Source organism: Triturus cristatus, chromosome 9 (assembly GCF_964204655.1).
Source record: "Triturus cristatus chromosome 9, aTriCri1.1, whole genome shotgun sequence".
In the NCBI taxonomy this organism is placed as follows: Eukaryota; Metazoa; Chordata; class Amphibia; order Caudata; family Salamandridae; genus Triturus; species Triturus cristatus.
Genome location: NC_140592.1, coordinates 515,291,720 through 515,314,222, shown reverse-complemented (window position 1 = coordinate 515,314,222; position 22,503 = coordinate 515,291,720). Strand labels below are relative to the sequence as shown.

The window sequence follows — 22,503 nt, the reverse complement described above, 5'->3', positions numbered from 1 at the left end:
TTAAATATATGAGTGATCTGGGATTTCAAGTTAATCAATCAAAAACCTTCATCATGAAGTGTGGAAAGAATAATGTAAAATGTAAAAATGTATTGATAAATGGGAAAAAGATTGAGACTGCAAATACCTTCTCTTATCTTGGAGTATTATTCGATAAGGATGGGTCATGCAATAATGCAATTGAAAATAGAAATATATTGTTTAGTAGGGCATGCTGGGAGATTAGAGGCTTTGCAAGTAGATTAGGAATTAACCCCCTGAAATGATGCTGAAAATATATAAGGCAAAATGCACTAATATCGCACTTTACGGGGCGAGTATATGGGGGCACAAGAGATGCAAGGGATTGTAAGTAATGGAAAACAACTTTTTTAGATAGATTTTAGTTACTCCAAAAAGCACCTTATCTTATGTAATACATTCTGAACTTGGAGCCCCACTTCTCAGTGATTTAATTAAATTACAACTAATTCTTCTGTGGCATAAAATATGGACGTCAGACCACACTGATTTCAACCAAGCGATAATCAATGACTATTTGAAATTAAGTGCGTATAAATCTATCCCATGGTTGGCGTATGTCCAGAAGTTTTTTGGTGATCTGGCCCATCCAGAGTATTTCTATAATCCAGAGACACTAGTTTCCATAAGTAGAAAAACTTTGAAAACAGAGGCAGTGGCGCACTTGGAAAAACTTAGCCTGACGACTGAAATCCTAAAACCTACCGTCCAACAGAGTCAAATGATATTGATCACTTTTAATATGCAGCCATACCTTAAAACTGGTTTAACCACATATCACAGGTTTGTGCTCACACGCCTGAGGCTGGATATTTTTCATAGAACGTGTACCTTTCCCAAAATGAATGACTGGTCACAAGACTTGGTACATTGCCCCTGTGATGGCAGACTGCCCCAGAATACGATGCATGTGGTTTTATTGTGTAAATTGTATTCTAAGTATAGGAAACTGTATATTCTTCCAATTATAAGGCACCTACACTTCAAACAATGCCGCCCAGCTTATCTGTATTTACAGTCATTGCCATCACTAGAGATTTGCTGCAGCATGTCATCTTTCCTCTGGGCAGTGTTTTATGCTAGAAAGAAGCTGATTATTGATGCCAGATAGAGCATATCAATTGGAACATATACCAAGAACCATGATCAATAAGGTACCCGGGATTAATAACTATGAGAAGCAGGAAATGAAGAATGTTGGGTAAATGCACTTAGGATTGTATAATTGAACTCCGCATAGTGGCCGTCTTCTCTGTGACCATAGCTTTTTATATATGAATTTGATTGATAATAATGATTATTTTTTTTTAAGTAGAAGTTTTTTATGATGGAAGTGTTTTTAACCCTTTTTAGAAATGTAGTTATATGAATTTGAAGCCTATGGCTTTTAAGTGTGTGAATGCTTTTATGGACGTTCAATCATGGCTCCGAATAAAGCTATGTATATATATGACTAGCATTTTGTAGTACGTGAGTAGTTCTATTATATAATACATTATATAAAACAAAGTGCAGTTTGTGAATAGCCCTATTGCTCACTTCTCCTTAAAAATAGTCATTTCTCTTCAGTAACAAAGTTTTTTCAATGTGTTTTTATTGTTATTAGTTTATTTCATTTTTGTATATTATCTTTGAAAGAAACTGATATTTATTATTCTCTTGCAATTTGGGCACCCAGTTTGATGGTGATTTGTTTGCTGTCTCTTTTTTTAAGTCTTGTCTAGTAGACCGCATGTGGAAGGTCTGTTGAGAGACGTATTGTTAGCTTATCAGTGGACTTAGTGTCCGCCCATTACTTACCATTAGTTTTCTTTATTGTCACTCTATTTGCTTGCTTCCTATTTGTCAGCTTCTGTAGGCTTTCCTTCCTGTTCTTGTGTTTGTCTCTCCCTTGGAGCTTGGACCATCCACTTGTGCCCTTCCACTGCTCGCTTTCCAAGCACTACATTTTTCGTTTTGGATAAGCACTCCACAAGAGTGCATGTGCTTTCTAGCTGTTCTCCCTCATCAACTTCCCTCCCCCCCACTGCACTCTATGTTGATTTCTCGCACCTGTTTGCTTTTTTCCTATCTGCACCCTCCATGTTGTTTCTGTCCCCACTCATGCCCCCATGTTGCTTCTGCACCGACCTGCCCCTCTGTGTTGCTTCCGCCACCCCATCCATGCCCATCGCATTGTTTCCTGTCCACCCACGCCCTCCATGTTGCTTCCACCCACCATCCACCATTAAGTTTTATTTTTGTATTCTGTACCAAAGCTACAGAGCAGCTGGTATGCTGTGCAGCTTGGCTAAAAACAATTGGCAAAGCCAATAGGTCCCAAGGGTGAGACCTGGAGTAGCGCAATTTAGACTCCATCCCTTACACGTCATCACTGCACAATTTGCATTTATATTTTGACACTAAATCTACTGTATGCCTTAATAATATTAACGTGTGTGAACATTTAAACGTATTATTGAAATGCATTTACTGTAGAAACTAGAATTTTATAAATGTACACTAATGTTCAGTTTAACATGATGACATGTATTCTGTATTCACGTTTGCATTTATACTTTCAGTCTCAGTTGCATATATTCTGAAATTCATATTTGAAAGTGTAATCAAGTATGCTTTTATTCACGTTTACATTTGTTCTTGAGTTACATGTGCACAAGTATAACCATGTATTTGAAATGCACATTAAATGTTTAGTAAAAGTTAGCCTGACTAAAGGCCTTGTGATTTTGAAATGTACTTTGCTTGGTCAGCGTGTTCTTTCTTTTTCAGGTGCATTCTCAAGGTTTCATTAACTAGAGAAAGAGGTATTGGTGTCTATATTAGTTTCTTGATACTAAGGCCTGAGACGAGAAATCTTGGCAAGAATTGTGAAGACCTAATGAGCAGGTGAAGCCTCCTATTCATCACGTATCAGGAACGAGGAGTGCTCAAGGTTGCAGTGACTGTCCAAGATCTGTGGGATGGAAAAGCTTGGTAATGTTGCAAATGCACAAACCAATGGTGAAATGATAGGTAACTGGTGGTGTGGGAAGACATGATTTTAGTTGAACTTTTAATTAGTATTCACACTGTTAGAAAAGAGCAGATTCCCTTCGACTTTGAGGGGTACAGACCTCTCTGCTTCCTTTATTCGTGGATGTCATGCCTCATGCTAAACACTTATCCCAATTCTGGAAGACTTCTACTGGAGTCTTCACTATGCGGACACCTTTTTGCAGTTCTGAATTTCCTTGAGACCCTATTCTACGAACCATCCTTATTATAAACTTAGAATCTTGATTAGATTAACTTTAGAACGTATTCATGTTTAGGAGAGAGAATCAGAGTTTCTTCAAGTAACACCTATTTCTAATTCTCAGTTTCTGTATTGGTGTGACTGTGATTAATATGTATCTTATCCTGTTGAGACTGAACCAATTTTGATTTTTCTGCTTGCCAGCTGTAATCCTGTATCTTCTTAATATATATTCTTCTGACATGCATATATATTGGATTGACTATTAATTGAAAATAAAATTTCTCAACTTCAATCACAGAACCTTGGTCCATAATGGACTTCATGAAGGATAAATTGTTTTATTTTTGCTAATTCCTTTGGCGTCTCAGTCAATTTAAAAATATCTATCAGATGAGAAGTTGTAAATCATGCACCTGCACGCTCTCAGATGGTAACATGTCAGATGGTTTATTATTGAGATAGAGGGAGATACTGTATTTATGTGAGAGCACTAGATTTGCCCAAGACCAGTCTTGATCCCAAAGCCCATGTCCCGATTTGGAGGAGCAGAGGTATTCCAGCAATTCCAGGAATGAGGTTGTAACAGCAGAGGAGTGAGTATTTATAGGGTTGTGCATTGCAATTGCTTATGTCTAGCTTGCGGTGTTTTGCTGATATTGTGTGGTGTGATGCGGTGTTTTTTCAAGTTGTTGTGCAGATGTGGAAGCACTTAATGCAAAGGAGTTGAAGTGGTTATTAGGCTCGACGTAGCTTAATGTCCCGGGATGGTAAGAAGTTATCACTGTAGAAAGCACAGTGTTGTAATTGTCTGCTTAAGTTAGTGGTGCTAGTCATGAGACGTCATCATTGCACAATTCAGATAGGGACATATACCTTTGTTCAAAAGTAAGGTATGGTTGATGTGGTGGATCCTTTTGCACAGGGGTGAAGCTACACTAATCTGGGTGATTTCCCGCTGGTCAAGGTTTCACTCGAGTGTGAATCAGAGTAGGATGGAAAATGTCGCTCCGGACCATTTCTTGTGTGATTAAATACTATTGATTATTTAGTGGAGCAGACAAAGTTGTTGAATTTGCTTTGCATTTTTACTGTGCTTGTATTTCAACACTCGTGAAAAACTGTAAATGAGGGTGAGTCGCAGTGAGGAGTGAGAAAAATGTCACAGTGTGCAGCGCTGAGATTGAACCGTTGGCGTTAGTGCAGCATTGTTATTGGTTGATACTTCATAGAGTGCCATGCTGTTATCGGTTGTTAACATCGGACGAGAATTGTGGTAAAAAAGAAATTCTTTTCTGTTTGAAACAACGTTTTATTTTTGATTGTTAACATTTTTTGAAAATGAAATTCTATGAGGCTATAAGAAATCTGATTAGGGGATATGTGAGAATACCTGTTCAAAAGGAGGAAAAGGCACCACCAATGACACACAAGGTCATTATATGGCCATACATGTGGGCCTTCCGACATGTATTTGGCTGAGTCAATGGCATACAGTCGCTAAAAAAGAAGGAGCATTGATGTTTCCATACCAAGGCACATTTCATTTGAGAATCATTGAAAGTTTGAAAAGGGTATTGTACGAAATGAAGCCACCTTCTAGGCTCGCACAGCTTGAAGCACCTAATGCTTGGGAGCGTGCAGCTCATGTTATGCAAAGGGAAATATATCAGGGAAAAGTCCGAAAGGCAGTGTGTAGCTGTGCCGATACTAGATGGGATGCAGAACAACAATGATGGAGAACTGATATAATAGAGGTAACTAGACTATACCCAGCATTGACAAGTGAAGAACCCCAGAAAAGAAAGAAAAGAAGGAGAAGAAGAAGGAAGATAAGACAGGAAACCTAGTGAGCGTAGGGAAACATAGTGATAGTGATTCTAGTGATGATTTCCTAGATATGTTGTCATTAAAACATCCACCGGCATATAATGTGTCCCAACCTGAAAAAATGAATGGTGCAGTAAAAGGTGGATAGTCTGGAGTAGCTACTGCACCAGTAAATACAGGAGTGAATACGAGTCAGAGCCTGATGGGAGAGAGTTCGAAAATCAGTGCCCATGTTAACGCCACCAATCCCATACCCCAATGCTCCTTTGGTCCCAGGAATAGGAAGTACTTTGTTGGTCCCAACTCAGATAAATACCCCTTATGTTGCCACTACAGCATCAACCATGAATCAAACAAGATTTGATCCTATAGGAGAGTCCAAACAAAGATCGCAAACTTCTGAGTTGTCTATTTGGAATTCACCTCAGAGTGTTAACAATAGTAATCCCAGAGAAAGGATAGCATCTATTACCTCTGTAGTACAGAATGGTAATAACTCCTGAAAACTAGATGGTTTTATTAGGTTCCTAAATGAGTCCCCAAGAGAAAGTGAAGAAAATGCAGTGAATGTGGTCAAACTAAAGATAGAACTGGATGAAATGATGTTCGGAACCCTTGACCTTTCCCGATTAGATACCTAACAAGAGAACAAACTTGTACATATGTGTAAAAATGTCACTAAATGAACATGACAAGCTCATGATAAATTGTATGAACTGGCGCAAACTTGATGATGTAGATTTAAGCCGAACCTTGGAATTGCAGAAAAGTTGATTGTGTATATTTTGATGAGACTGACATTTGCCGTATGTGTACACCAGGAATGAAAACGCAAATTCAGGAATTAATTAGTTGCATCCAAAAATGGAGTGAGCTAGATAAGTGGGAAGGCAGATGGGTGAAGAAGAGAAATCAAAAGAAAAAAAAAGGAGAGCTATCTCTGTCTTTAGTGGATGGAGTGGGCACTTCAAAATTTTCATTGCGGGAAATGCCTGGTGGAGGTTATGTCCATGTGCCTTGGAGTAGGAGTGATGTTACGTCATTCACCAATGATTTCCCCACGTTGAGAGAAAAGCCAGTGGAATGGTATACACAGGTTGAGGTATTTGTGAAGATTTCACTAGTCTTTTGGATGGATTTGAACACCTTTTTCTACACTCTGGTACCGAATGATTTTGTTCGCAGAATGTAAAGTGGCTATAGAGTGGCTAGAGAAGGAATCCCAGAGAATGCCGATTTCACATGCCATATCACGGCTGATGAAAAAGTATTAACAGGTGATGATCTTTTTGAAAGGAAAAATACCAGCTAAAGACATTGATTGGGTCAAAATTGACAGGACGACTCAAGAGCCCAAATAATCAGTGCATGCCTATTATGCATGGAGTATATTAGTAGGAAGCTCCTATGATGCAAAGTGGAAATGGGTTCCCGCAACAAGGTAGAGGTCATGGTGTGCCAATTGATCCGAGTACTGGGATCGATGTGGCAACTTTGAAGAGATCGAATCCTTGTCACTATTGCAATAAGTTAGGGCATTGGAAGTGGGAATGTTGTCTTAATACCAAGAGAGTGATGCATGAGAACCAGGTTCAGAATTCAGGGTTTACACAGCCCCAGAGTAATAACCCCGTACAGTCAAAGAATGTACAGAGACGAGAATGCAAAATTCTAATGTGTGCCAAGCTCCAGTGATGCAGATTCCACAAGCCCTGAAGCTGCAGCAAAAATGCAAATGGTCCCTGATTTAATCCAAATCAAGTCCCAAATTTTAATCAGAATTCCGTCCAAAATCTGAATGCGTTTCAGCAATTTCCTATGTTTGAGACTCTTGAGAGCTACGGCTCTGATCAGTCACAATGATGGTGCCTGTGGGAGAAGGAAGATTGCGTACTTGGCGTAGTCGTGGAGATAGACCAGAGTGGTCCATTTGTAGAAGACAAGGTGAATTGCCACCCCATTTCATTCTTTTTGTTTGTCAAATATATTCTGTTATTTTTAGTTTATATAACAAACACACTGTCATCACAACCGTAACAATCGTCGCATAGAGGTCATTCTCAAAATACATTGTTATAGCAGCACTAGTGATTCCACATAGTCAGTAAGACAATTAAAAGGCACAGTGCTTCCCATTTCAATACACCATCATAAGTACATCGACAATGATCCATACTAATCTTGATTGACCATTATGTTCCGAGGATATGGTTGTGCCCACACCTGCATCTATAGGGTTTCTTGAGTATCTTCCAGTAGGTTAAACCCATAATAGCTCATCCAACAACCCTAGACCTTTCGACATTTCCAAGGGCAGCCCCTGCTTTTATAAGTGACCTTCTCTGCAGCCATATAGAGGTCCATCTCCTTTCTCCATTCCGGGATTGTGCGAACCTTGGTTGCCCCCCATCTTCTGGCCACGTCACGCTTAGCCCGAACTAGGCCCAGAGCACTAAAGAGTAGTTTGGATCTAGTAGCATCTGCATCATTTGGGACACCCAGAAGGACAAACTTGGGGTGTGCCGGGAGAGACACATCTAGGATCGCTCTAAGCTCCTCAATGATTACCTTTCAGTAGGCCTGTATGACAGGGCATCCCCAAAATGAATGCAGAGTGTCTCCACTGGCATTCCAACATTAAACACATGTCAGAGTCTCTGCCCTCCCCATCATGTGCAGTTTATCCCTATCCTAATACGCTCGAAGCAAGATTTTATATTGAATGAGGCGTAGTCGAGCTTTAATATCTATCTCCCTGTGGTGCATTTGGGTGTCCTTCCAATCAATATCTTCCATGTCCCCTGTATCACTCTCCCACTTCTCCCAAACTCTACCAAGATTATCAGGCCTATTATTATTTAGTGTCTTATATGTGAGGGACACAGCTTTGCTCATTAGCTTCTCCTGCAATAATCTCCCCTCAAACGGTGCATATTCTGGTAGCTCAGCACACGCTATTCCTTCTGCTAACCACACATGGCGCAATTGCGCATACTTGATGAATTGGGGCCTGTGGAGCATGTATTCAGCACAAATTCTATGAGCCACGTCCATTTCCATAGTGGCATTGCTTTAGTGACTCTGCGGACCCATCCTATTGATTTTGTCACCTGTTCCCATACTTCCAGGGTGACCTGCGTCATTGGAAGTCGACTTGAGTACCTTTACACTCATAAAGATAATGCAGGTGAATGTGGGGTTCCAGTGTCGTCCTCTTTAACCTATATGTGGAATAATCTATCGCTGCATGTACCAATTCGTTCAGAGGGATTAAATGTGTGGCCCAGTAATAAGCCTCAATGTCAGGCAATACTATCCCTCATTGTAGGGATTGCAATGTAGTGTCTTTGGCACTATCCTGGGGGGTCCACACTGCCATATCTATGAATCTCAATCCTCTAACAATGTCATTAAACACTCTCTTATGGAGTGGGTGGTATGTGTTTTGGAGATTGCACAGGAGCTGGGGCAGAGTAATCATTTTTAAAAATGGCTGCCCATACCAATTAGGAGAGGGGGAGGTCTTTCCATCTCTCTGCATCTTCTTTAAAGTTGGATATTATCTTTCTAATATTGCAGTGCTGACACACCTCCTTAGAAAGGCACCAAGATAGTCAAAACCCTCAGTAGCCCTCTTTAAATCCCCGGGTAGGCGAGGCCAGTTTTGCATCAATCCAGGGCAACATTGTGGGCTTCTTCCAATTAATCTTATATCCTGAGTGCCTCCTGTATTTTTCTAAGGTGTGCAAGAGTATAGTTGTCATAAGTTCCCTCACATACAAGAGAATATCGACTGCATAGATGGAAATCTTCTCCTCCATGTCATCATTGTGAATAATTCTAAAACCCTGTATGCCCTGAATGCTTTCGAATAGCACATGCCAACGATTCCACAGTGAGCGGAAAAAGGAGGGGGGATAGGAGGCACCCCTGCCTACTCCCACATCCAACGGGGAAGCCCGAAAACATTGTGCCATTCGCCTTTACCACTACTATCGGTGTATTATATATTAGTGCTACCCATTTCTGAAATTTTGGCCCAAATCCAAATGTAAGTAATATACAGTCCAGGAATGGCCAATGCACTGCTTCAAATGCTTTGTCTGCATCTAACGTCAGGTAAACATGTGGGGCTACACATTCTTTAACCTCCATTAGCCAGTTATGTGTTCTGCGGAGATTCAACCGGGTACCACGACCCAGCATGAACCCGGACTGGTCACTGAGGATAAGGGATGTGATTCACTTTGATAGGCGTGCTGCTAGAATTGTAGCTAATATTTTAAATTCGGTGTTTTTATAAGGAAATGGGATGATTGAAGTTGCATCTGTCTTTGGGTTTGTCGTCTTTATGTATAACCATCGTGGCTGACCGGAGGTCTAGGAAAAGGGTACGGTCTTTGTATGTATCTTGGTAAAGGCTTAATAAGTGGGGACCCAGTAGATCTATACAGCGTTTATATAATTTGACGGGTATGCCATTCGGGCCCGGAGGTTTACCCTGTTGTAGCTTAGCGAGTGCTTCCTGCACTTCTGTTAATGTTAGGTCTTCTCCTAACCCCTATACCACCTCTTCCCCAAGCACTGGGGTCTGAATGACTGCCAGATAATGGTCTATATCTGAGAAGCTGCTAAGTGTACGTGCCTCGTAAAAGCTCTGTAGTAATCCACAAACACCTTGGTAATTTGTCCCTTTGTGTTGTAAGTCATCAGTAAGACCCCGCACCCATCTAGCCTCCATCTCTTTCTTGCTAAGCGAGGCAAGTTTCCCAGCCTTGTCTCCGACTTCATATAGTCGGTGTAGAGTCGCCAGTCTCTGCTTTCTGGTGTTGTCCTGTGCTAGGCCGCTATAGTCTCGTTGCAGGGCTTCTATCTGTCGGGTGACCAAGGAGTCCTACATGTCAATGGATTACCCCTCAAGTGAAGGATTTGATGTGCTAATCGGTCCAATTTCTCAACCCCCTTTATTTCTGGGCTATTCAATTTTGAGCCTTGTCGTGGAACAATGTTTTATAGGCCTCCCACAATATAACCCCAGAGGAGACTGTGCCTTTATTTTCCATGAAGAAAATTTCTGTAATGACCTGAAGACCTCTTAGAACCTCTCCATCCATCAAGTGCCAGGAATTAAGCTGCCACCCTGTATTTGGACCACCGGACCTTGTTCCCAATTGTAACAGGAGCGGGTAGTGATCTAAGAAGCCCCTTGCTAAGTAGTCGGCCTGTCCTATCTCGCCCATCTCAACCGTGGGCACAAATACATTGTCCAGTCTGGAGTACACTTTATGGCCCCTGAATACTATAAATATTGTCTATCATGTGGATGTTGGTAGCGTCATAAATCAGTTAGTCCTAGTGTGCTAGCAAAACGTGCCAACAGAGTAGTGTGCGTAGACCCTCCATGAGTCTCAGAATGATCAAGTGATGTGTGCCTTTCATCATTAAAGTCTCCCCATCACATGGAGAGATGAGGATGTCTCTTGGAGAATATTCACCACCTTAGCCAAGGTAAAGGACTGCATTCGAGGTGGTGCATATATGCATATCACGGTGACCTCACATCTGTCCCACACCCCAGTAACACCCTGTACCATTCTTGATCGATACTGCTGCTACCCACTCCACTGTTAGAACAGTGAAAGTTCCTAACCTACCCCTCTCAGGAAAAAGAATCTAAGTTGTAGGAGTCGCAAATAAGCAAATTGCAAACCCCATAACAGAAGAAGTACCTGTTAAAATATGGTCCTTTGACCAGTTTGTGGTGTGTGATTCAAGTCCTGTGAGCTTACTCGGGCGTGACTTATTGTGCAAATTAAACTGTACTATCTATTGTACTTTGAAAGGAGTAGAATGTCTGACCCATGATAAAAATGTAGGCTTTAAACTGATTAGTCAGTGGCCAGAAGTTGGGTTGTATCCCGTAATGACAAATGAGGACCTACCACCGTACCTTAAGGATACGATAAAGCCTGAGGTATGGGACTGTTCAGGAAAAGATATTGGTCTCATAAAGGGAGTTGAGCCTGTTCGCATAAAAGTAAAACCCAATGTTGACTACCCAAGACCCCACAGTATAATCTGACACCTGAAATAATGGCCAGGATTACTCTGGTGATTGCGTTAATGATACAGCAAGGCATTTTGAAGGAGATAAGGGGGAGTCCATGTAATTCATTCATTATGAGAAATCTAGCAGTAAGTACTGCATTGTGCAGGACCTTAGAATGATTAACAGCATTGTTGTTCCCTGTTGTCCCATGGTCCAGCTCTGATTTTGTTTCAAATTCCATGTGATGCTGAGTGGTTCACTGTCATCAATTTGTATCAGGCCTTCTTTTCTATACCTTTGCATGAGGACAGCCAGTACCTATTTGCTTTCCGGTTCCAAAACCTGTGTTTTGGTATGGTGCTGAGTCCAGCAAGGGTATTACAGACAGCCCCTCAATTTTTAATTAGATCCTCAAAAAGAATCTTGAGGCTGTGATCATGCACTGTAATTCTGTCCTAATTCATTATATTGACAACATGTTAGTGGCGTCAAATAATGAAGAAGCTTGCAAACGAGACATCATTGCATTGCTGAACGACTTAACTGAGCATGGACATAAAGTGTCCCCGAGTAAGTTCCAGTATTGCCAGAAAGAAGTCTTGTATCTAGGACATCGCATTGAGAACGGAGCGAGGAAGGTGTTGCAAGAAAGTATCTTGAGGATTCTTAAAATGAATCCGCCAACCACCCAGATTGAAGTCAGGAAGTTTTTGGGAATGGTGGGCTACTGTCACCAATGAATACCAGCCATTTTCCTAGTGGCCAACCCTTTAAAGAGGCTGACTCACAAGGATGTGCCTGATCCGATAGCATGGGATAATAAATGCTTGATTGCCTTCCTACAGCTGAGAGACAGTCTGTTGTACCCCGGCACTGGGAATGCATGATTACAATAAAGGTTCAACTCTTTTCTGAAGTGAGACGGAGGGCTGCCCTCTCAGTGCTTACACAAATGCACGGAAATGCGAGACAACCGGAGGATTACTTTTCTTCTACTCTTGACCCTGTAGCCACAGGGCTGCCTGGGTGCCTTAAAGCTGTGGCAGCAGTTGGTATCAGCATAGAACGGTGTGAAAGTATTGTGATGGGACATACCCTAACTGTTCTTGTTCCCCACTCAGTTGAAATTTTGTTGACACATACCTGCACACAGTACTTAACCAACAGTTACTTGACAAAATATGAAAAAATTATGCTTTCTGAGGAAAATGTTACCCTTAGGAGATGTGCTACCTTGAATCCTGCCACCTTAGTGCCTCTCCCGGACAATGAAAACGATGAGGGTGAGGTTGTGCATGATTGTTTTGATGTCACTGAACTATGCAACAAGCCAAGATCAGCTATACGAGATGAACCACTGGTGGAGTCTGATCACATACTGTTTATGGATGGGTCATATTTATGAGACAACAAATGAAATTTTAGAGGTGTATATGCAGTCTGCATAGTCTCAGGGGTAGTCGAAGCCTCCATGTTTTGAGGGGTGTTCTCTGCACAAGTGGCTGAATTGATAGCTCTTACTAGGTCTTGCTGTGTCTTTGAACAGCTGAGAGTGACTGCAGTTACAGATAGTCAGTATGGTTTTGGTGTTGTTCATGATTTCAGACAGTGATGGTTTCAAAGAGAATTTATGACACCATCTGGATCCCCGATCCGCAATCAGGAACATGTCATGAGAAACTCTACAGCTGCCTGATAAATTTGCAGTTGTGAAGTTTCCCGCTCAACGCAGTGGTGATGATTATGTGACAGTAGGCAACCGTTACTCTGATAAGGTTGCCGGATACTGTGCTCATGAGTCACGAACATTCAATGGTGAATACATGAATGAGTCGAAAGGTGAGACCAACTGTCAACAACTGATACTTGGGAGGATGTGAAGAGATTGCAGGAGGAAGTGTCAGAGGCAGAACAGCAGGGTGGGATCCGAGCAGGATGTGTGAAGAAAGATAATTATATATGGGTTTATGTGGATGGCAGACCAGTGTAACTAGACAGAGTGTTGTCCCCAATGGCAAGACAATTCCATTGACCCGCTCATATTGGGAGGCATGCCATGGTCATGTTGTTTAGACAGCATTTGTTTAATCCCGGATTTAGATTGGTGACTGAAGAATTGTGCCACAGATGGGTTGTGTGCCAACAGATGGATGTAGGGGAAAGTACTCTCAGAAAAGGTTTTCTTCCCTCCACCCCTGGATTAGAGGAAGTAGGGTTAGTACCTTTGGATAATTTCATAGTGAGTCCTGATGAAAGCCGGGGTATTAGAGTTTGCTGGCATGTTGACAGTTTTTGCAGAGTGGAGGGCTTGTTAACTCATTATAAGTTCTCCATATCACCATCCACTGGTCCTGATGTGACCACTTTTACTCTGGACAGGGTACCCAGCATTAAAATTGGTAAATGGACCCCCGTGGCCAGATTTTATCATTATCCCTGCACCTTTTTTCACTTGTGATCCCACTTTATTATCACTTATTTGTTGTATTGTCTTCCCCCTCCCTCTTGCTCCACCTCCAGCGTTGGTCTGCGCGGAGGTGTGTTATCAGTCCTATGATAAAGCATGACAGTTCGCTGTGTGTGAGGGCAGTTTTAACACACTTGAGTGTTTCCCCCCCTCTTTTGACTTACAGCAATTCGTATATACAGTCCCTCTTCTATGTTGTGGTTACATAGTTGTTGAAAGAGGTCGAAGCAGGACAAAATCCTCCTACCCCTCTTCTTCTGTGTGAGTAAATAAATTGACTCTTAACACTAAGTTCATGGGTAAAAGTGATTGTAATCATATATTTGAGCATGTAGGAGTTTGGCTTCTGTTCTTGGAAGGACACGATCCTGTTATTCCTGGAGTTTATTTTGTTTGTAGGGAGCATGCATTCTGAAAATGCCCATGGGATGGTATGATACATGTTATTTAGGTGTAGTTTTCTCAAAGATTTTTCATGTGGAACATTTGAATGATCCTTTGTGTGGCAAACAAAAACTAATACTAAACGAGGTAGTGCTGGTGCTGAAGTTGTGGGAGACATTTTTGGGGCAACAATTCCATCTGTAGGTATAATCGTGAATGATTTCAAGATTAGAAAGTTGTCCACCATAATGGGTAGATTGGCCACTAGTACTACAAGTTCTTTTTTGGCTGTAGATACTGAAATGATAGCTATGAGATCCATGGTTTCGCAGAACCGTCTTGTGTTAGACATCCTTCTAGCGAAAGAAGCCAGAGTCTGCAAGATGTTAAAGGTCCAGCAATGCTGTACCTATATTCCTGACAAGAGTGAGAACTTAAATAAATACATTAAGAACATTACGGATCTGAAAACCAATTTGAAGGAGTTAGAAGCTAGAGGTACTTGGGAAGCAATTGTCAATGGATTTGCTGCAGTAAGCAAATGGTTTGGAAACCTTGGGAGTGGAATACTTGATTCCATTTTGAGATCCCTTGTGATAATTGCCCTTTCTGCAATATCTCTGAAATCTTTAAGAGATACAAGTACATGAAAGCAAAAAGATAAGTACCAGAGAGGAGGGGAATAAAGAAAAAGAGAAAGGATGTGGAAATGGAGGAAAGTCAGTTTAGATTTTAGGATGACATGAAACATCTGGAAAATACTAGATGGAAGTTGATAAAAACTTAAAAGTTTTGAGATGATTTCACTTCAATTCAAAACTTAATTTGGCAACATTGTGGCAGCCATAAAAGTTATTCACGAACAGAACATGATAAAATGATAAAAACATTTTACATAGTAGCATTTTAAATTAAGATTTAACCAATATATAAAATGCCTCAGCTAGAAGGATAAAATATCTCATACAGTACCAAATTGTAACAACATATTTCATCAGTGCATTGACGTTCGTGACTGCGTGGCAGCCTTTAATGCACCCACATTAAAAGACACTTCATCATTATGTAAAATAAATAAGAATCTGGGAGCGGGTCTGTGTTGACTTAGGCTGTAACAATACTTCTTTAAAATGGGAATTAAAACAACTTGGAATATTGTGAGTAAAATTTTCAGAAAAAGATAAAATGGAGCATAGTCTGATTAGAAACATCGTCACACGGGCAAGATATAGAATCATGATGCTGTGTATAGCCCAGGGGAAAGCATAACAGGTACATAACAGTGCCTAATCTAAAACGAAGTAAAAGTGAACATTCCCATCTGCTGAGAGCAGTCCATAAATAATTAGTGATGTTATCGGTGGCGTGTAAGTCCGAATATCTTATGACGGTTGGACATGTCTGGAGACTGCTGTGCTGCTGTGACTCCTCGAGCTGGAAAAAAGCCTCTGTCACACTCCTTTTGCTTAGTGAAATGCAGGTCGAGGGAGCCTGGAAAAAAGATACCATCCCTATATGATTATAAACGCCCCATATATAACTAATCCAGGTGATTTGCCAACCTTTATTCAGGGAGAGACAGTTCAGTTTTATTTATGCCTCTTCTTAGGGCAGACTCAGGGTTTTTCCATATTGATAACCAGAGCAGGGTTCATATGTGTGTTATTGTGATGGCTAACATTGCCAGCAGAAGAGGAATTAGTTAAGTTGCCATTAACCAACATTTTTGCTGTGGGGTTTTGATAGATCAACTTGGATAGCTTTGCAGAAATTCGTACCGATGTATTTTTCCAGCACAGCCGTCAGATACACCCAGTTAACTCTATCAAAAGCCTTTGTGGCGTCCAGAGTCATCACTGCCAGAGGAAGCAAGTATGTTGAGCCTAGGTCTATCGCCCCAATGAGACCGTATGTGAGTGAGTTCATACAAGCTTCTACCTTTAACAAAACCCTACTGGTCGAAGTGTAGCATATCCCCTGCTACTCTGCCCAACCTGTCCGCTAAGATTATAGTGGAGATTTTATAGTCTGCGTTGAGCAGAGATATAGGTCTGTATGACTCGCATTTGGCTGGGTTTTTCCCTCGCTTTAATATTAAGCTAATTGTAGCCTCGCCCCAGGAGTCAGGTATTTTTACCCATTTACCTAAGGTATCATTGAAGAGAAAAGTCATAGCTGGAATTAGAACCTCGCCTAGGTTTTTATACAACTCGTTTGGCAGTCCATCTGGGCCTGCCGCCTTCCCTCCCTTGCTTGAAAATATAACTTCCTTAACCTCTTCCTGTGATATTTCCTGCTCCAAGATGTACTGGTTCGATGCTCCCAGAGGTTTATTCATATTCTGGCACAGCCATTCCTTGATTTGATGTTTGTTCACCATACTATCTTCCGAGTATAATTTTTGGAAAAAATCATAGAAGAAACCCTTTATTTCTACGTCAGTAGTCAATTTGACCTTACTCACTTCATCTTCAATTTCTCTGATCACATTACGTGTCTTATCTGTTTTAGCTTTCCAGGCTAGCAATCTCCCTGCCCCTTCCCCACACTCAAATTGGGTCATCTTATGCGCTTCCCATTTCTTGGCTAGTCTCATTTGTAAGATGGAGACGAGCTGTTCTTTCAATTCCTTCAATTTATCCCTGTACCCCTTCCTCTTCTCCTCTTCCTTAGTACGCCACATATCCACCTCGACGCTCTTCATATCAGTTTCTATTTTTGCAACCTCCTCCCTGTAACTCCTATTTCTAAAGCATAATCTGCCAGAGGTTTTCCCCCTCAGATACGCCTTCAAGGTATCCCAGACTACTGGGGTAGAGCCGGTCCCAACGTTAAGGCTTAAGAATTGTTTTCGCTCAAGAGATATGTAATTCTATTATTCAGCACCCTGAAGAAGTGTCCGGTCAAGAGTCCAAACTCTTTCAACCCTCCTACTTTTTAAGTCTAGGTACACTCCTGAGTGGTCTGACAGATGAGCCGTCAGGTACCCAATATCCTGGATTTTTTCCCTAAGACTCAAGCTAACTAGGACATAGTCTATTCTAGATTTATGACGGTATTTCCCGTTATAGTAGGATGCTCCCATCTGAAGGCCAGATCTGTCTCTCCATATATCACTCAACCCCATCTGCTTCATCATTAAATGTAGAAATGCGCGTGAGTTAGATGTCACCGCTGCTCTGCTATTTGGAGATTTATCTAACTTGGGATTCAGTAAAATATTAAAATCACCTACCATTATTACAGGATCTGGATAATCTGGTAAGTTCACAAAAACTGATTTTAAAGGTGCCAAGCCATCACAGTTTGGGCCATAATATCCTACTAGGGTAATGATATTTCCCGAGAGTAATATTTGAGCAATAACCCATCTTTCACAGGTGTCCGCTATTGAATCAATTATATGTGCCCTAGCTTGCTTCTTTACTAACCCAGTTCACATTTTTAAGATTGCTTTACATTCGTTTTTTATCAGATGGGCCTCTTGCAAGATAGTTATTTGCGCTGGGGAGCCCTTAAGATACTGCAAGAGCTTAGCTCTACAACGTCTATATGAATTTCCGAAGAGCCATCGAGTTGATCTATCAAAGCCCCATAGCAAAAATGTTGGTTAATGGCAACTTAACTAAATCTTCAGAAATTACCCCGGGTACTGATCAGGGTTGTCCCCGATCCCCCATTCTCTTTAACCTCTACATTGAGCCATTCGCTCAGAAGCTCATAGCGGAGGCTAACATTCCAATAGCCCTATATGCTGAAGATATATTGGTTTTCTCATCAGATCTTGCTGCCACCCTCCTAGCTGTTTTAAAACAAGCAGGACATTTTGGGAAGGTGTCAGGGTATGAGGTAACGCAGAAAAGACAGAGGTTATGACATGGAATTAAGAGGCAACTCAACACCAAACCACAAAAGAGATGAGATATTTGGAGGTGAAAATAGTACAGGAGATAGACAAAATTGTTGCCGTTAACATGTCTAATGTCACAAAATAGTGCTTTTGGCTTATAAAGAGTAGGGGTCAGCTTTCACTGTCAATTTTGGGAGGGTAAACCTGATTAAGATGAAAATACTACCAAAACTCACCTTCTTTTTCAATGCTATCCCTCTACATATTGATAAGCCCCTTATCGATAAACTCCTACAGGCCATACATTTCTTTATTTTGGCGTATAAATGAACCAGAATTGCTTGGAAGAGGTTGAGACGCATGAGGGAGAAAGGCTGGCTATCCCTTCCAGACCTACAGTATTACGCATGGGCATTCCAACTGACTCACTCCAGAATACTGTTAAAATCACCTGATACTTCTGGTGTAGGGTCAAGTTTTTCAGCTATGTTGAAGGGGGCTAAATTGGGCAAATAGGGCTTCATGTTTAAATATGGGGACCCTAAGTAAAAAAAAAAAGTGAGATTAAAGGTACTATAGGATGCTGCCATAATATAGGCATGTATCAGAAGAGTGACGGGACTTAGCTACTATTCCAGTATCGCCCCCGCTCTGGGACTTCCCCGCAACACCGGATTGTCTAAAAGACAAACTAGCGCAGGCAATAGGGGATGCTGGGATCAGCGTATGGGAAGACCTTGCTCAGGAGGGCACAATCCAACCTTGGTCAACATTACAGGCCACTCTGGAGGTAGAGATTTCCAGGTTCAAATATATCCAGCTGAAAAGCTGGGCCCAGAAGAAGCTTTCATTAGGTGCAGGTAACTCTTTAGAAGAACACTTGGTAGCAAAACCTCCTGGGAAAAAATAAGTTTCCAGGTGGTATTGGAAAATTGAAGAAACAATTGACAGAGACTTCAAACTGGCTGACAAACTATGGGGTGCCTGCCTCCCTGGAGTATCCATGGAAGACCTCTGGCAAGTATCACTGAATACGCTGTTCCTCACTGTTAAGCCAGCTTAGTTAAGGAGGAATCACTTGTTTTCTGTCCACAGGGTCTACCTAACTCCTCAAAAGCTTTTTACGGGGCCTCCCGTAAAAAGGAAGAAGTGAGGACTGGAGAGAGCTTCCGACATCCACATGTTCCAGGAGTGTCCGGCAATTCTTGACTTCTGGACAAAGGTCGGCAATACTATCTCCGCCCGTCTCGAGGCCCAAGTCAAGGTAAGCCTCTCTATAATTATCTTTGGAATTTCCAATCAAGTTATAGGCCCTACGAGAGCTTTTCTTTTTTATGCGATATTACTAGCGAGAAGGGAAATCTGTTGCAGATGGGTGGAATGCTCTCCTCCCCAGCACTTAGACTGGTTAGAATCAGTAATCTCAACACCAAAGATTGATTTGAGGGGGGGGGGGGGCAATCAAAGAGAAAGAATGCCCTTTGGAACTCCCAATAAGATGGCTGGACTCAGATGCTAGGTAAACCAAATAGGGCTCCTCATCCAAGCATGGACAAATCTTTGCCCTATGATTATACCTCTCTGGATCTCGCTAGACTGTGATGGGCCCCGTCCCCGTTTCTCCATTTTGGCACATCTAAACAGTCACCGATTTATATTGGACGAAATTTGGAGATTGACCTTTTCCCTTTATCGAGGCAATGCCTTCCAATTCACAGGTGTACCCCCAGGGGGGAATACTCTATATCTTTTCCACACCTGCTTCTAGGGCGCGATGTGTACCGACATTTGAAGCGGTTAGTGCGGTCAGAGGTGAATGAGGACATGAAAAAAAGAAGGGGAATTAGAGTAGTGCAATTTAGATTCCATCCCTTACATGTCATCATTTCTCAATTTGCATTTATATTTTTACATCATATCTACTGTGTGCCTTAATAAAATTAACGTGCGTGAACATTTAAATGTATTAATGAAATGTATTTACTGTAGAAACTAGAGTGTATAAATGTTCAGTTTGACATGAAGACATGTATTCTGTATTCACGTTTGCATTTATACTTTCAGTCACAGTTGCATATGTTCTGCAAGTCATATTTGAAAGTGTAATCATGTATGCTCTTATTCACATTTGCATTTTTTCTTGAGTTACATGTGCACAAGTATAACCAGGTATTTGAAATGCACATTACATTTTTAGTTAAAGTTAACCTAACTAAAGGCCTTGTGATTTTGAAATGTACTATGCTTGGCCAGCATGTTCTTTCGTTTGCAGGTATGTTTTCGAGGTTTCATGTTTAGGAGAGAGAATCTGAGTATCTTAAAGGAACATCTATATCTAATTCTCACTTTCTGTATTGCTGTGGCTGTGAATAATTTGTATATTATCCTATTGAGACTGAACCGGTTTCGATATTTCAGCTTGCCAGCTGTAATCCTGTATCTTTGTAATATTTTTCTGACATGAATACATTTTTTATTGACTATTAACTGGAAATAACATTTCTTAACTTCGATCACCAATTCTTGGTCCGTATTGTGTGCCCAAATGGGCTTCACGAAGATTGAATTGTTTTATTATTGCTAACTCCCTTGGCGTCTCAGTTAACTTGAAAAGATCCATCAGATGAGAGATTGTAAATCACGCACCTGCGCGCGCTCAGACCTTTTCGCTTTGCCAATGCTTGTTTAAAGGTGCTGTTCTGAAGTGTTTAAGTGATGTTCCGTCATTGTTGCTGCCAACAATTTGAGTGCTTCACTGGGTGATAATTACTTCTTGTCACTTTCATAAAAAGTAATGGTAAAATGCCTGGCACACCTGAAAGGCTTACTTAAAAAACACACACAAGGAAAACGGCAACATGTGAATAGTGGGGTTTAAAATATGCTGCAGCGCATTCAGGATTCCGGCTCTTACCCACTTGTTGATCTTAGCCAATGTCCTGGTAACTCAGTATTAGCATGGTCCTCACTCAGGCCTTCACCAAAGTCGACGGGTTAGTCGTGTACACTTCTCTGCTTAACACTGAAATTCACTTACATATATCTTTCCGGGATGTATCTCGTCTGTACCAGTCATCTCTGAAAACGTACCCCTAAAAATAGGCTGTTTGAATTAAACATCTGTTATTCCGTTCATTCTGATTCTCGCAACGCTCTGAAATGCCAGTGAAAAGATGGCGCGGTGTGAACGCACGACCCAAGCGCACTATTTAATAGCGAGAGTCACCTCTCCTCCAGAGTTGCGGAAGCTTACGAAATGGCTCTTTCTCTGCATAGTTCCCAGGTACTTGGTTTCACTTATGACGGCAAGGCAAGCTGGCCGGCTCTCCAGGGAGCAGAAGGAGTTTATTTATATCTCATTATGAAATGACCTTGGAACTCTAAGCACAGATGGTTTACAGTGATTGGATGACGGTGACATAGGCGTGTAAATAATCTGCCACGGGCTCCTCTTTGAAATCACTGCAGCGACAATTTTTTTAGCATTTAATAGGCCTGGAATAAAGAGGCCTTACGCCCCTGTTGAGATGTAAACACATATTAGGGAGATAAAAATCCTGTTTAGCTCGGAAATTACAAATTCTCTTAAGCATGGAACGAGATCAAATCGGTATGTATGAAATAGCTTGCTTTGGACTGTCAGCTATAAAAGAACGCTAAGAGAGAGCAAGTGTGGATATGGAATCCCAACTTTAAATGCCATAGGCTAGGACCCTTAAGATCTAATGGTAATTGAGATCTCTGCTTGATCTATTTCTGAAGACGGTCATCACAGATTGCTCAACCCCCACTGAAAATGATATGTCAGATTGCTAATTTTGAAACATTACTCATATCAGAAGCAATCGTGGTACCTTACCCAGTTTACCTTAAGAAACATGGGACCTGGCCAGGGAAAGCAGATGAGAAAAGGAGCTGCAGTAAAATGCAATACTCAATGGAACTCGCTGGTCGCACTTAGATTCATGGCCTTGTTAGTGCCATTTTAAATTTTGAATAATATGTGCTTTGTAACAGGAACATTTTCCAATTACAACAATAATGCTGTGATGCAGGACCAGACCTGCCGTAGCGTACATCCGCGTTTTACCGAGAGGGTGGAAAGATGTGGGGGCTGGTTATTCAGCATTGGGGGCCGGTTTTGCAAGGGAAGTTGCTATATCGGCCCACAGTAACAAAAGCAACAGTTCTTCACACTTGCACCACCACCCCACCCTGGGGGGTGGGGGAAGAGGGGGCCTAGTCAAACAAAATTGCCAGGGCTGCTTTCGGTTCCCAGTCCGGACCTGCTGTGAGGTATAGAACTGTGTTTTCTTGGTATAGGCCGAACTAGGCCTTGAGAAGGCCTCAAATCCATTTTGCATTGAGAAATAAACCGTGTTGTTTTCCCTTATCATTGATATGTCACTCCGTATAACTTGCCTTTGTGCTTTGTGTGAACATGCTTATGCTGACTGTGTGATTTCCATTGCTTTTTTGTGGTGAAATTTCCTATCAAACTCATGATTTTGGGTATGAGGGACCCTAATGCCTTTTCTCAAGGGATGCTGTTTGATTTGCTGCACATTCCGGACTTAGACTATTTTGCTGATTGGGTATTTATTCTGATTGACCTCTGAGCTATACGCTTACGACTGAAATATTATGCATTTTGATATATTTTT

The 22,503-nt window shown here is 41.4% G+C and overlaps 1 long non-coding RNA gene across 1 annotated transcript in view; it reads right to left on the bottom strand.

Moving 5' to 3' along the window:
- LOC146798217 (uncharacterized) overlaps positions 1 to 20,863 on the bottom strand; it is a 236,589-nt gene extending 215,726 nt beyond the window's left edge. Inside the window, exon 1 of the long non-coding RNA XR_014969130.1 lies at positions 20,754 to 20,863. This is a non-coding gene — a long non-coding RNA (uncharacterized LOC146798217). The remainder of the gene's footprint in view (positions 1 to 20,753) is intronic.
- Between the last annotated feature and the right edge of the window lie 1,640 nt (positions 20,864 to 22,503).